This window comes from Urocitellus parryii, chromosome 10 (assembly GCF_045843805.1).
Source record: "Urocitellus parryii isolate mUroPar1 chromosome 10, mUroPar1.hap1, whole genome shotgun sequence".
Lineage (NCBI taxonomy): Eukaryota > Metazoa > Chordata > Mammalia > Rodentia > Sciuridae > Urocitellus > Urocitellus parryii.
In genome coordinates this window covers 93,000,559-93,016,472 of record NC_135540.1, presented here as the reverse complement: position 1 = coordinate 93,016,472, position 15,914 = coordinate 93,000,559, and positions in this window count along the sequence as shown.

Sequence of the window (15,914 nt, the reverse complement as noted above, 5' to 3'; positions counted from 1 at the left end):
TGGATATAAAATTTTTAGTTGACATCCATTTTCCTTCAGAGCTTGATATATGTTGACTGAGTACCTTCCAGCTTTGAGAATGTGGGTTGAGAAATCATCTAAGATCTGAATTGGTTTCCCCCTTTATGTAATCTGATCCTTTTCTCTTGTGTTCTTTAAAATGTAATCCTTATTCTGTATGCTAGGCATTTTTATTGTAATGCACCTTGTTGTGGGTCTGTTATAATTTCATATATTTAGGGTCCTGTAATCCTTCCAAACTCATTCTATTATTGCCAATATTACCCTAATCCCCAAACCAGGCAAAGACACATCAAAGAAAGAAACATTCAGACTAATATATCTAATAAATATAGATGCAAAAGTTCTCAATAAAAATCTCACAAATCATATACAAATCATATCAGAAGATTATGCACTAGGATCAAGTGGGATTCATCCCAGGGATGCAAGGTTGATTCAACATACAGAAATCAATATATATAATTCATCACATCAATAGACTCAAAGATAAGAATCATATGGTCATCTCAATAGATGCAGAAAAAGCATTTGAAATATACAGCACCTTTTCATGTTCAAAACACTAGAAAAACTATTGATAACAGGAACATATCTCAAAATAATAAACTCTACCTATGCTAAGCCTCAGGCCAACATCATTCTAAATGGAGAAAAATTAAATCCATTCTGTCTAAAAATTGGGACATGGATACCCTCTTTCACCACTTCTATTCAAGTTTTTGAAACACTGGCCAGAGCAATTAGACAGAAAAAAGAAATTAGATAGATATGTATAGAAAAAGAAGAATTTAAATTTGGTGATGATCTAATTCTAGACATAAAAGACCCAAAAAGCTCAACCAGAAAATTTCTAGAATTAGTAAATGAATTCAGAAAAGTGACAGGATATAAAATCAACACCCTTAAGTAAAAGGCATTTCTATATATCAGTTGCAAATCCTCTGAGAAGGAAATGAGGAAAACTATCCCATTCATAATAACCTCAAAAAAAAAAAAGATACTTGGGAACCAACTTAACAAAAGAGGTGAAAGATTTATACAAGGAAAATTACAGAACCCTCAACAGAGAAATCAAAGGAGAACTTAGAAGGAAGAAAGATCAAATTTTCTCTAAGATTTAATTTTCTCTTGGATAGGCAGAACTAATATTATCAAAATGACCATACTACAAAAAGCACTACACAGATTTAATGCAATTATGATCAAAATACCAATGGCATTCCTCATAGAAATAGAAAAAGGAATCATGAAATTCATCTGGAAAAATAAGAGACCCAGAATAGCTAAAGCAGTCCTTAGCAAGAAGAGTCAAGCAGGTGACATCACTATACCAGACCTTAAACTGTACTACAGAGCAATAGTAACAAAAACAGCATGGTATTGCCACCGAACAGACTGGTACACCAATAGTATAGAATAGAGGACACAGAGATCAACCCATGAAATTATAATTATCTTATATTAGATAAAAGTGCCAAAAACATGCATTGGAGAAAAGATAACCTCTTCAACAAATGGTGTCAGGAAAACTGGAAATCCATATGCAACAAAATAAAATTAAACTCCTATCACTCACCATTCACAAAACTCAACTCAAAATGTATCAAGGAACTATGAATTAAAACCCAGACCCTGCATCTAATATAAGAAAAAGTGGCCCTAATCTTCATCATGTGGGATTAGGCTCCAACTTCCTTAATGAGACTCCTATAGCACAAGAATTAAAACCAAGAATCAATAATTGGGATGGAATCAAACTAAGAATTTCTTCTCATCAAAAGAAAAAATCTGTAAGGTGAATAGACATCCTGGGAGCAAATCTTTACCCCTCATATATCAGATAGAGCACTAATCTCTAGGATATATAAAGAACTCAAAAAGCTAAGCACCTAAAAAACAAATAACCCAATCAAAAAATGGGCCAAGGACATGAACAGTCATTTTTCAGAAGAGGATATACAATCAATCAACAAATATAAAAATGGAAAAAATGCTCACATCTCTAGCAATCAGGGAAATACAAATCAGAACTACTCTACGTTATCATCTCACTCCAGTCAGGATGGCAGCTATTATGAAGACAACCAACAGTAAGTGTTGGCGAGGATGTGGGAAAAAAGGTACACTCATACATTGCTGGTGGGACTGTAAATTGGTACAGCCAATATGGAAAGCAGTATGGAGATTTCTTGGAAATCTGGGAATGAAACCACCATTTGACCCAACTATCCCTCTCCTTGGACTATACCCAAAGGACTTAAAAACAGCATACTACAGGGACACAGTCACATCAATGTTTAAAGCAACACAATTCACAATAGCTAAACTGTGGAGCCAACCTAGGTGCCCTTCAATGGATGAATGGATAAAAAATGTGTGAGATATATATATATATATATATATATATATATATATATATATATATATATATATTTAAGTTTTATTCAGCAATAAAAGAGAATAAAATCTTGGCATTTTCAGGTAAATGGATAGCATAGGAGAGATAATGCTAAGTGAAGTTAGCCAATCCCAAAAAGAGTAATGCCAAATGTTTTCTCTGATATAAGGAGGCTGATTCATAGTGGGATAAGGAGGGGGAGCATTGGAGGAATAGATGAATTCTTGATAGGGTAGAGGACTGGGAGAGAAAGGGAGTGGGCAGGGGATTAGCTAGGATGGTGGAATATGATAGACATCATTATCCAAAGTACATGTATGAAGACACAAATTGGTGTCTGCATACTTTATATGCAACCAAGATAAGAAATAATTTCAAAGAACAGCTGAAAGTATTTTCAAATTTGAAATTGAAATTTTTCAATCATTTTTTAATTGATGGATATTTTAAAACAGGAGAGTAATAATTTGCATTCCAGGGAATGAATTGCAAAACTGTAGTGAAAGGACTGTGGAAGTGTTAGAAATCACTATTAAGAGCCTCCTGATATGTAATGGAAACACTGTCATGCAACTGAGATGAAATTCATTAGGCAAAATGACAAGATGATTTCTAAATGAGAAATCTAATTGAACTAAAGGGAAACGATTTTCTTAGTGTTGCATGTATAGTTGTACTAGAAATATACATGTAAGTCCTCAGTCTCTGTGTCTATGCTCATCAAGACATTTAGTGAAGTTTAAATTTATTTTTCAAAGATGAATAATGCAAAGGTAAAATTTGTATGAAGTTGTCTAGAGAAGTCCTCAGAGGTCTATGTGTAGAGTATATGTGTTCCTTGTGTGTCTTATACAACTGATGGCCACAGGTTTCTAACACTTTAATGTACATTTTTCTGTAGTACTCTGAGTTTGATCACTGATTTTTTTCTTTTATTACATAACACTATTAAAAGTAATTTCCTCTGACTTTATATTCTTGTAAGATCACTTTCAAAAAGGCCCAGGAAAGTTAGGATTATATACTAAAAATAACTCTCCCAAGATCTCACTGTAAAACTGATTCCATTTTTTGTATTAAACAATTCAAGCCAAAAATCAAAACAAAACACATAAAGCATATTTTTTAACCTCTCAATGAATGTCATTTGATCACTTAATTCTGAAAATATCACAGGTACATAGGAAAGAGAAAAGAGAAGTCTCCAACTATACTTTTTAAAATGTGTAACCAGGAGAGAAGTGCAGACTGTACACAAATAGTTTCTGAACAATTGCAGCCAGAGGCTCACCACAGAGAAAAATGTCATCTGTAAAAACAACATCAAACCTTGATTCTTGTAGTTTTCTCGTAAGTTTCATGTTAATCCTATATCTCTTTATATATTCTCTACAAAATCAGAAAGTTGACTTGCATATTCTTGTAATGTTGACTAATATTTTCAAATTTTGTGTGGGGGGCAATTCATAAACCACTACATCAAGCAACTGAGTGCAAAGATTCTCTGCATCTTTTCTTGACAATAATGGATAGCTCTCAGATTTAATGGTAAATGAGTTATACCATCCACAAAACGAACTTTGAAGATTTCAAAACAGTCACCACATGCCTCCTCTGTGTGAACTCCTCCAGGATTCTCATTAAGTTGATTCAATGGCTGTATTCCATTTCCCACACCAGTACCTTTGTACAACTTGAAGAACCAAAGCGAGTACTCAGCTATAGCAGCAGAAGAAGTACAGTCATTTTTGTAGAAATCCCGGTAAAATGCAAGTCTTCTTTTCACATTGAATTCTCTCTGCTTCTGCTGATATACAAGAAGAAATCTTTACTTAGTTAAAATGTAACTTATACACATTAAATTAAATACAAAAGTGAACGGTTTAGATATCTGGATGCCAAGTAGAAAAATCAAAGGTTAGGTGACCTCATTTTTACATATGTGTAGTGATACTTTCATGATCATAAATGCTTTCCTGTAGTTAGGAATTGATGGTTTTGCATGTGCATTCATGTTAAGGGTTTTAGAGTGTGTGGAACAATGGCAAGTGAGGTGATTTGTGCTATAGAGTCCTTGACTGGAACTAAAGTAAACATATTGTTGAATCTACATTTCTTGGGTATCATGGTTTAACAGATTTTTTTCAGTAAAATCTTTGTTTTCATATAATTCAATAGGAAAATACTCACGATTTTAAGTATGCATTTCAATTGTTTAATCTCAGAGGAGAATCTCAGAATTGTAATCCTCAGTTAATATTCCATGCTGAAGCATTTTAGCAATTCAAATTCTCCCTATACCTGTAAACATTCCACATACCTCATTCCTAGTTAATCTCTAATCAATTTCCTCTCTCTAAAGATATGCTTATGCTGGGGACATTTAAATTAGTTGTTATATAATATATTGGTTTTGTGATTTATTTCAACACATTTAAATAATTGTTATGTGTTTTGGCGATTATGTAATTATGTCTTAAAGATTCATCCACGTTGTGGCATGTGTTTAAGAATTCATTCCTTTTTATTCTATGACAGGGCATGAGCTATGCCACTGAGCTGAGGCAGCCATAGAAGTCCTTTCTCATCCTATTGTTGCGGTAATGCCAGGGTGTTTTAGACGTGTTGCTAAGGTAGCAGGCAGAATTTAATTGAATGGACTGGAAAAGGGAAAAGAGGACACACTCAAGGGAGTGAGTGGTCCTTTCAAGAGAAAGAAGCATGCCCTTCCTGCCCTCCATTTTTTGGACATCCAGGGAATTTTCCAGAAGTGTCTGCCCAAGTCTACCTTAGACTTTTGAAAGTCAGCAGGATGATATCAGACTTTTAAACTTCCCAGGCAATTCTAGGTCACTTTGGACCATGTTGACCTGTTCTAAATACACCCTGTTCTTAAACAGATTTTCAGGTTACAGGTAACTATCCCTTATCTCCCTATGTTTTGTAATCAGGTCTTTTTTTATTTTAAAATTCTTTTTATGAGAGAGAGAGAGAGAGAGAGAGAGAGATATTTTTAACATTTATTTTTCAGTTTTCGGTGGACACAACATCTTTATTTTATTTGTATGTGGTGCTGAGGATCAAACCCAGCGCCTCGCAAATGCCAGGGAGTGCTTTACCGCTTGAGCCCCAGGTCTTTCTAAGGGTAAATAAAAGAACATTGTAACTCCCCATAGAGTAATTGGTACAATTATTGGCATTTTGGGCTTGCATTTCTCTGGCAGACAAGAGCATCTTTGCTGAGGAATGTAACATACTGCATTGATTTAAACCAGGCAGTGTTGTAATTATTTTTTTTTTTTTTAAGAAAGCATGTGGGAATCAGCCCATTGCCTTATTCCATAGAATTATTACCTTAACCTCATGTGCCTATTGTTAACATTTGTGTGTTTTTTATCAAAGCCAAAACACAATTCATGGAATAATGTATATTACATTTGTTTGTTCATTCCTAAATTTTTGCACACTAGTTTTTTCACAGCCTTTGGCTATTGTAAAGAATTGTATTAATATGTATGCAATAGTTTTATTTGGATATGTTTTCATTTTTATTTGGTATATAGGTCAAAGTAAAATTTTGGAGTCTTATGAAAATCTTATGTTTAACCTTTGAGAGTGTGGCTGACTGTAATCTAGTAACTGAACCAATTTCTATTCTAAGCAGCATTGCATGAGTATTTTAATATCTCACATCACTGCCAACATTTTATTATTATTTTTTATTATAACCATGTTATTGGTGGTGTAGGGAGATACTTCATTATGATTCTGTTCTAAATTTCCTTCTAATGCTTGCAATGTTATTTTCAGGTGTCCATTGGCCATTTGAATATTTTTCTTGGAATTATGTCTATTCAGATCATTTGGTCATTTTTTTTCTTTAGTGCTATTCTTATTTTTGAGTTGCTAACTTTATATATTCTGGATGCAAATCCATTATCAAATGCATTATTTGCAAATATTATTCATTTTACTATTCATTTCAGAGTGTCCTTTTATATTAGGCAGAAAGAGTGAAAGGAGGGAAAGGGATATGGAAGTAGAAAGGAGAGCAGAATGAATCAAACATTAGTAACCTATGTGCATATATGACTACATGACTGGTGTGATTCTACAGCATGTACAACCAGAAGAATGAGAAGTTATACTCAATTTATGTATGTTATATCAAAGCATATTCTATTGTCATGTATAACTAATTTGAAAAAAAATTTAAAAAAATAAAAAATAAATAAAAAGAGCATAGGCAGAAAAAAAGAATACAAGCAACAATAAATTTTGGCAAGGATATTGGGAAAGCATACACTAACATATTGCTGCTGGGACTGCACATTGATGCAACCATTATGGAAATCAGTATGGCATTTACTCAGAAAACTTGGAATGGAACCACCATTTGACTATCCCACTTCTTGTTTTATAACTATTTTATAACTAAGGAACTAAAACCAGCATACTACAGAGATGCCGCCACATAAATGTTTTTAGCACCTCAACTCACAATAGCCAAAATATGGAACCCACCTAGATGTCCTTCAACAAGTGAATGGTTAAGGCAAATGTGGTATGCATGCACAATGGAATATTACTCAAACTAATTGAAGAATGAAATTATGACATTTGCAGGTAAATGGATGTAGCTGAAGAATATCATGCTAATTTCAATAAACCAATACCAAACAAATAAAGGTACAATGTTTTCTTTGATATGTGGCTGCTAATTCACAATAAGGGAGGCTTGGAAAAAATAGAGGTACTTTGGAATAGGCAGAGGGGAAAAAAGGATTGGGAGGGGCATGGGGTTAAGAAAGATAGCATAATGAATTCAATATTATTACCATGTGTACACATATGATTACAAAAGCAGTATGATTCTACAAATTGTACAACCAGAAGACTGAGAAATTATAAACCATTTATGTATGATGTGTCAAAATGCATTCTACTGTCATGTATACCTAATTAGAACAAATTAAAAATCATTTAATCAAAATCTGTATGTTTTCCAGGTTCTATAACCTATTGTACATCCATACTTATTGTGCATGCATTCTGTACCTCTATTTTTACATTATGCTCACTTAATTTGTGTAGTTTCATAGTTCAAAAGTCTGACCAGAACATTTGTAAAGGAGGAAAACTTTATTTAAGTGCTCACACTTTCAGAAGTCTTAGTCCATAAAAGGCTGGCTCCATTCCTTGAGGCCTGAGGTGAGGTTAAACATCCTGGTGGCAGAGCTTGGTGAAGGGAAGAAGCTCACATCATAAAGAGAAAGCAGAGAGTCTCTACTTTACAGAAACAAATACATATCTAAATCCATGTCCCTACTCCCACTCCTCCAGCCAAACCATGCAACTTCACTTACTACTCAGTTAATCCCTACCAGGGGACAAATTTATTGATTGGTTTATGACTCTTATAACCCAATCATTTCTCTTCTGAAGCTTTTTATATTGTCTCACATGTAAGCTTTTGGGGGCTAGCACATATACAAACCATAATAGTACTTTATTCCTTTTTGTTGTATTTTCAATGGGATGGTTGCCTGAAATGCATTTGAAACTCTTCATTACAAATAGGGTAAAATATAACTCGTCTTTGTGTTATAATCCTGTATTCTGGAAACTTGCTGTTTTTCTTCTTTAAACAAGATTTTTCTCCAAAATTTTCTGAAGCATTTTATATGTAGGATTATGTTTTCTGCTAAATGGGGATTTCGTTTTTCTTTAAAATATGGCTTCCTTTTACTGCATGCTTTTGAAACCAATCTTGAAAAATCAGAATCACATTCTTGTTCCTCCATGTTAAAGATCAAAAACTTGAGAAATGGCAAGGAAAGGAGAAGTTTTCTTTAAAGAATAGGAGAGAGAGAGAGAGAGAGAGAGAAAGAGAGAGAGAGAGAGAGAGATATCCTGGGGAGGAGGGTCTGACAGAACTGGTGCCAGATGGAGTGAGGGTGTTCTGCCCATTTATAGATTTTAGGTTTCCTGTCTTCCCATGCCCCCTTTCCTTTTAACTTTCCCATATGTTGACCAAAAGGTGGTAATGACCAGAGGCAGGGATATTCATTAACTATTCCTTGCTGGGAGGAACAATTCCTCTGAGACCAGGTATTCTTGAGAACAGGTTGTTGCAAAGAGAAGGAAGTGTTCTGGAGATATCATCATTGTGTTTACTTTTGAATTAAAGCTCATCTGCCTGACCTAATCATACATTATCTACACTACCTACCCATTGTCCTTGTTTCATTCCCCCCACTCTGATTAATGAAACCCCTACTGGTTTAACAGGAAATTGACAATGACTGCCCTAGCTGCTTCAGGCTTTTCAGAGGCAACATGGGGCAAGCAGTTCAGGTTTCCCTTTTAGGAATGATTCAGGGAGATTGCTGGGTTCCTGTAAAAGTCTAATTTAGAAAGAGCAAGTTGTTAGCTAGGGGTGGTGGTGGGGGTGGAGTGGGTGCATGTCTGTAATCCCAGTGATTCAGAGAGGCAGAGGCAGGAGGTTTTTGAGTTCAAAGCCAGTCTCAGCAATTTAGCAAGGCGCTAAGCAACTCAGTGAGACCCTGTCTCTAATAAAATACAAAATATGGTTAGGGATGTGGCTCAGTGGTTGAGTGCCCTTGAGTTCAATCCCTGGTACCCAAAAACTAAGGAGGATGATGATGATGATGATGATGAGGAGGAGGAGGAGGAGGAGGAAGGAAGAAAAAGAAAAGAAAGAGTAGGTTGTAAAATCATCTGGGAGGTGCGTGCTTCTATGACAGAAACAAGAAGACATGAGTACCGGAATGAGATTTATACAAAAGAAATGTAGTAGCATCTGAAACATATCTATGAATATCATGATGATGATAGAAACCAGTAATTTTAGACCAAGAGGTACACAAGATAAGAAGTTTTTCCCCAGATGAGGCCAAGAAAGTCATAACTTTTATTTTGGAATGTTAATCTTTAATGATATGAGTTACATTGCCAGTGTTTTCCAGACTATAAACAAAATACTTAGTTTTTATAATGTCACAGATGCCCTCATAAAATGTAATATACTTGGAAAGACAATCAGTTAAGAAACTCACATAAACAAAGGTAAGACTATACTGAGGAGATAAGCAGGAATCTAGGAAGTTGTGATGGGAAAACAGCAACTACTTAGGAGCTTCAGGCATTTGAGAAAAAGTATAAAACAATCAGGAACCACAATTTCAGCTCCCAGGAAGGGGCAGGGAAAACTGACATGCAATCACCAGTTAATCTGGGAGAGAGAAAGCAAACAGATAATAGCCACAAACTAGTAATCCTAATTGCAGAGAAAACCTGGAGTTCTTAAAATTTTATATCGAATGCAAGAGTTAGATTTGAAAGTGATTTTTTTCTGCATAAAAACTAGCTATAAAGAAGTATTTAATATAGATTGAAAGGGTAAAGTTTCTAAGCTGCAAAGCCTGAGTTAAAATGTAGAGGACCAGGCATTGTAAACCTGCTTCTAAACTGCAAAGCCTGGGTTAAATTCCTGAGGCAGTTAAGACAATGCCCTACTGGCCATTTGGTTGTTTAATAACTTAGGACTCTGTGTAGCCTGGCATGTAGGCATTAAAGGCCCAGACCAATCAGTTTAAATGTAACCCCCTCCTTAGGAATGACCTATCACTCCAGCCAGCCCTGTTCCCGCCAATGAATGTACTAATCAAGTCTAAGAATTGTTGTTTGATTTTCCCGCGGTGTATGGTGATTTGTTAAAGGAGACCATGATGTATGCAAAGCCCCCCACACTCCCCCAAAAGTGTACTTAAGCATTGTTCAACCCCTGCTCTGGGCTCGGGGCTGCTTTCCCTTCCTGAGTGAGCCTGGAACCTCAGCGCGCTGAATCAGTATCCTCAATAAAAATCCCCTTATGCACAAATAATTGAAATGATTTCTCATATTTGCTCTATTGCCTAAAATGTGATATATTTTGGTGAAAGTTCTGTGTGCTGATGAGAAGCATATTATTCTGAAGCCACTGGATAAAATATTCTGTAAATGTCTGTTAATACCATTTGATCTTCAGTGTGATTTTTAACTCTGATAAAAAAATAAAATAAAATAAAATAAAATATTCAAAGACCTTAAAAAAAAAATCCCCTTATGCTTATTGCATGAAGCCAGTCTCTTGTGGTCTCTTCCTCTGACCTTTCGCTAGTCCCTTACAATATCTTATCATCTCTTATGCTGTTATACCCAGGAGCCATCTTTAAAAGGGCACAATTGTTCTGAACTAACTACTCCTTGGATCAGAAAACAAGAAGCATTACTAATACTGGGTCCCTGGGGACACCTGCTGTATGACAGGATGGGAGGCAGTTACAAGAGACAGTCTTGGTAAAGGGGAGGATCTTTTACAAATGTCCTGAGAATTTAATGAATGGGGAACATGGTCTGTGTAAAGCACTATGGTTGGTGTCTCCCTCTACCTGTTAAGCAATGAAAAACTCATATGAGAGGACCAGGTCCTAATGGACTCTGACCAGTATTGGCATATCACTAGGTTACCAGAGATGTTTTATCCTTGAATGAAGAATTCAGTGGTCTCCTAGCTTTGCCCAGAATGTAGGTCTATGCCACAGTTTGGTAATTTGCAATAGTCCCAGTTACATTGCTTGAGTGTCTGCCTAGCACACAGCCTGCTGAAATTCATCAGGACTAATGGTAGTTCTGGGTATTCATTCTGGAAATGAAACTCCACAGCAGACATATATTTTACTCTTTCATTTCTCAGTCTTTTATCTACTTTTTTTAAAAAAAATTAAAATTTAGCTTTTTCTACAATATTTCTGCCCTTTCCCTTATTTGCATTGTGACATGTTTTCATTCTCACTGCATTAATAATGTATTTATAAATCTGTTTTTTGTTTGTTTGTTTTTTGTTTTGTTTTGTTTTGTGATTGTTACTCTGATTTGTTTTCTTCTTTCTGGCTGGAGCTTGGGTTCATTCCCAGCCAAATGAGGGCATTGGATTTAGACCTTGCTGTGAAATTGCACACAGCCATATCAAGAAAAATTTATTCCAGCCATATCCTAGTCCTGCTGTAACACTAACAGGTAATTCTACTTATGGAACAGGGGAGATAAAAAGCCTCTAGTTCATGACCCAGCCCCAAATACTGGAGATTAAGGAGGGCTCAACATTACAACTTGGACATTCACCACTATAGCAACTTAAAAGGACATAAAGGGAGAAATAGGCTCCAATACAAGGGTAGTGGGCACCTTCATAGCCTTTCTTTCTTCAATAACCCCACAAAAAAGCAAATAAAAATCTTCAGAATTAATTCACACTATTGACCAATTGAACTTCACAGACAGCTATAGAGTATTATATCCATTAGCTGTAGAATACACATTCTTTGTAACATATAGTCAAATGTTTCCCTAAACTGGTATAATTTAGGTCATAAAGAATGCAAATTATTGAATGAATTGTTCAATAATTTGAAACTTTTTTCTAATTTATCAGACCTTAATGGAATCAAAGTAAAAATCAAGAGCAAGAGAAAATGAGAGAGAGAGAGAGAGAGAGAGAGAGAGAGAGAGAGAGAGAGAGAGAAAATGCATGGAGATTGCACAACACAGTATTGTACAACTGTGGATCATTAAGGAATCAAGGGTGTATTTAAAACAATATATCAATTTAAATGCAAAGAGAAACACAATGTAACAGAAAATGTGAAAAAAGAGCAAAAACTATTCTATATCAGCTATGAAAGCCTAGGTTAAAAAAATAGTTCTGAAAAAAAAAACTAATTAGATGCATTTTAAGATCTTAGAACTATGAAAACAAGCCAAACAGTATACAAGTGGAAAAATGAATCAAAAAGATGAGAGCTAAATTATTTGATAAAGAGATCAAAGAAAGAGAAAGAGCGACAGAATCCACTTATACAGTTGAGTATTGGGTCCTAATAGATCTAGTTTCTTGCCATTAAATTCACATAAAACCTGTTAGAGTAAAGCAGACCTCTCATTCCTTGAGACAATTTTAAAAATAGCATATTAATATTTGGAAGAGATTAAGAAATTTTATAGCTGAATGCTACTCATATGACAGATAATGAAATGAGATATGAAAACAAGAAATAATAAAGAATAATAATGTGAACAACTGAAATAGTAATTAAATAGAGTGTTTTATGTAAGAATATTTATATTTAGCAATGTTTGTTATGCTATGTTTAATTGTTTTATCAATGTGAAATATAAATATATATAAATATTGATAGTTATTATAATTTTAGGACAATAAGCTACATAAACATTTCTAATGACCTCCCACATTTGTTATTCCTCACAAATCTGAATTTTATAGTAGTAAAATTTTTAACTGAATATTTCACTTTTGTCCTTTTGAGTGCTATTTGACAAAGTTTACTCAGATTTCCTTTCTTAAAATAAATTATTATATTGTTTTCCCTGTGGAATCACATTTTTTTCTAAGCCACAGAGTCCATGGTAAGGGCAGCTTTCTATCTCCAACCTAACTCAGTGATCTTCAATCTTGAGAAAATAGCATGGCCAGTCACTAGGGCAGGTTGATTCTTCTTTTTCTCCAAGTCTTGTTGGTTTGGCAGTTACCCAGCCTTTCCATCTTTGAATGGCAAATAGACAACACCAGGAATAGATCTCTTTCATCATTTAGGAGATGAATGGAATAGGTAGTTAGTGTAGTTAGGTAAATATATGAATAAAATGGAGGCCATTATTGAGAATGGAATCCAGGAAACCAGGGTAGCACTTGGGGGAATTGAAAATGTTCCCAAGGCCCAGAGCCATGGAGATGCTAATCCAAAAACCCTTCCTGCCCAGATCACTCTTTCAGCCCACCTGTCCCCACCCTTTGGTCCTTCCCACCTACATTCCATCACTGCAAGATAACTGAGAACAAAGAACAGGAATGTGACAGGAATGTGGGAAAGCTGAAAGAAGACCTTAGCTATAAAAGAAGGAAGACCTAGCCCTTCCACTGATTCCACCTCTTGGGTCTTCTTCTTCCTCCAGGGAGAAGTCTTTTCTACTGTCCTTTAATAAAGCTTCTACTATGGACTCTAACCTTGCCTAGGTCTGCTTCTCTGGTGTTTTACTTCAGCATTCTGGGAAGCAAGGACTCCTCACTGGTAAATAGTCATAACAATATGTGGGATGACATTTCTCTGTTTAATACTTACTTGTCATCACTATGCTAGTGCTTATTAAAATGTAACTTCATATGTACACTGTCCTCAGGTGTCCTGCATGGTATAAGAGGACATAGCAGGGCATAATTTGGGAATTCCCTGTGTATATGGCCAATAAAATATCAATTTCACACTGAACCTGTTAAATATATTTCTCTCTTAGCACAGTGTTAATGCCAATTTTTTAAATCACAAATAAATTCTGCATTATTTTAGCAGCATTCATGTTTATCTGGTAGTGAAAGCGAATGCTGAGACAAATTAAAGATATCATAAGAATTTCCCTTTTGCAAGGAAATTTCTGTTATCAGACCCTATAGACAGTTCAATAGACTCTTTCCATAGTTCTGTACCATTAGGTCATCTTATCTAACCTTTGTGGAATCAAGTAAAGTCTCATGCAATCACGTTGGCTTTTTCTTTGGTCATGTTTCCAACCATTGGCCCCAGTGAAAACACCACAACTGAATCTCTCCTAGCTCTAGACAGAGTCTTCTATTACCTATGAAGGAGAGAATTTGCACCATCACAAATCCAAGAGCAGAGCAAAGACTAATGATTGGTTTAAACACTTAAGGAAAGAAAAAATAAATATTTTCAGGACATACTGTTACCGCTGTTGACCGGTGACGAGTTCTTGCTCCCCGATGTTGAAGAATAACACCAAAGAAGCACACCGAGGCAAGGTCAGAGTAGAAATTAGAAATTTATTAAAGGACAGAAGAAAAGACTTCTCCTGGAGGAAGAAGGGGACCCAGAAGGTGGAATCCGTGGAAGTGCAGTTGTTTCCCCTTTTTATAGTTTTGGTGATGGAATGTAGGTTGGAAGGCCCCAGGGGTGGGACACAGGTGGGCCAAAGAAGTGGTCTGAGCAGGAAGGACTTCATTATCACTCCTTTGTGATGGGCTATCTTCAAATCTGCTGGGGGCTATTCATTAATACTTCTTCCAGGTGGACTTTGGCCTAGGGCCTCTTCAGGACTTCATTAACATTCCATGAATTGTCCTCTGTGTTTTCCCTGAGTCATTCCCAGCATGGCCTCCATTTTAGATTTCACTCAGTATTAGACCCGATTTACCTAACTACACTGAATACCTAACTTTAAATCTGGCTTCATTACTAGAATAGTGATTCTTTTGTAAATTAAAGTCAAATCACATAACATAAATATACAATTTTAAATTTTGTGAGGTACATAGTTCAGTAATGCTACATATATTTACATCCTAATGTCAACAATTCCAGAGCACTACTACTTTGCAAAACCAAGAAATTATATAAATTGGACACAATTCCCTTTTCTCCAGGCTCTGTCTATCATATTTCTACTTTCTTTTTTTCTAAGTTTTGGTCATCTAGATACTGAATATATATGGAATGTTTTGTCTTTTTAATGGATTTTTTAACAGTGTAATATATTTAAATTTCATCTCCATTTAGGCACTATGCTACCATTTCCTAAGATTCATAGGTAAGCAAAGTCCCAGGAACATAAGTTATAGAAGATATATGTATATGACAAACAGCCTATCTATAAATCCATATTAGATACTTAGGTTTTATCTAACACTTTACTACTGAGACTAAGGTCATATGTGTGCAAGTTTCTCTTCAAAACCTATGATCACCCACACTGGCTTCCCTAAAACCTCTTCCTTTCCATCACTACTTCCTCTTCTTGCTCTTTTTCTACCTTCCTAGTTCCCTTCAGCTCCTTCACACCCTTTTATTTGTTGCCTTTTGAGGTCATACTAGTTCTTTCACTCTGTGCCCCTGGCCACCTTTTATAATTCCCTCTTCAGCTTCCAGGTTCTTCCAGGCACTATTCCTTTGACTCAACTGAGAGCATTTAAGAGACTGAGGATCCCCTAGAGGCAACTACTTGAGTTTGAATGGGAAAAAAGGCTAATTAGAAAGAAAAAAAAATATGTTATCCACTAGAGGGCCAAAGATCTCTCTCCTCAGCCTAACAACATTCACCCTCCATAAGATAGACTCCAGAAAATAAAACATTAAAAGCCTTCTTCACAAATATGAGTTCAAAATCTTACTGCATATTGAATAGGTCATTTCATCTTGTTACATTTTCATCAAAAACACAGTTTGGATGAAATATTATATGATGATTGTATTAGTCCAGGTACTTTAGAGAAACAAAATCAACAGGAAGTATAATTATATGAAGGGGACATATTAGGTTAGCTTACATGACCAGAAGCTGGATAGTACAGAATTATAGTTTGCAGGCTGAAAAGCTGGAAGAGCAAGTAGCTGTGCAGTCC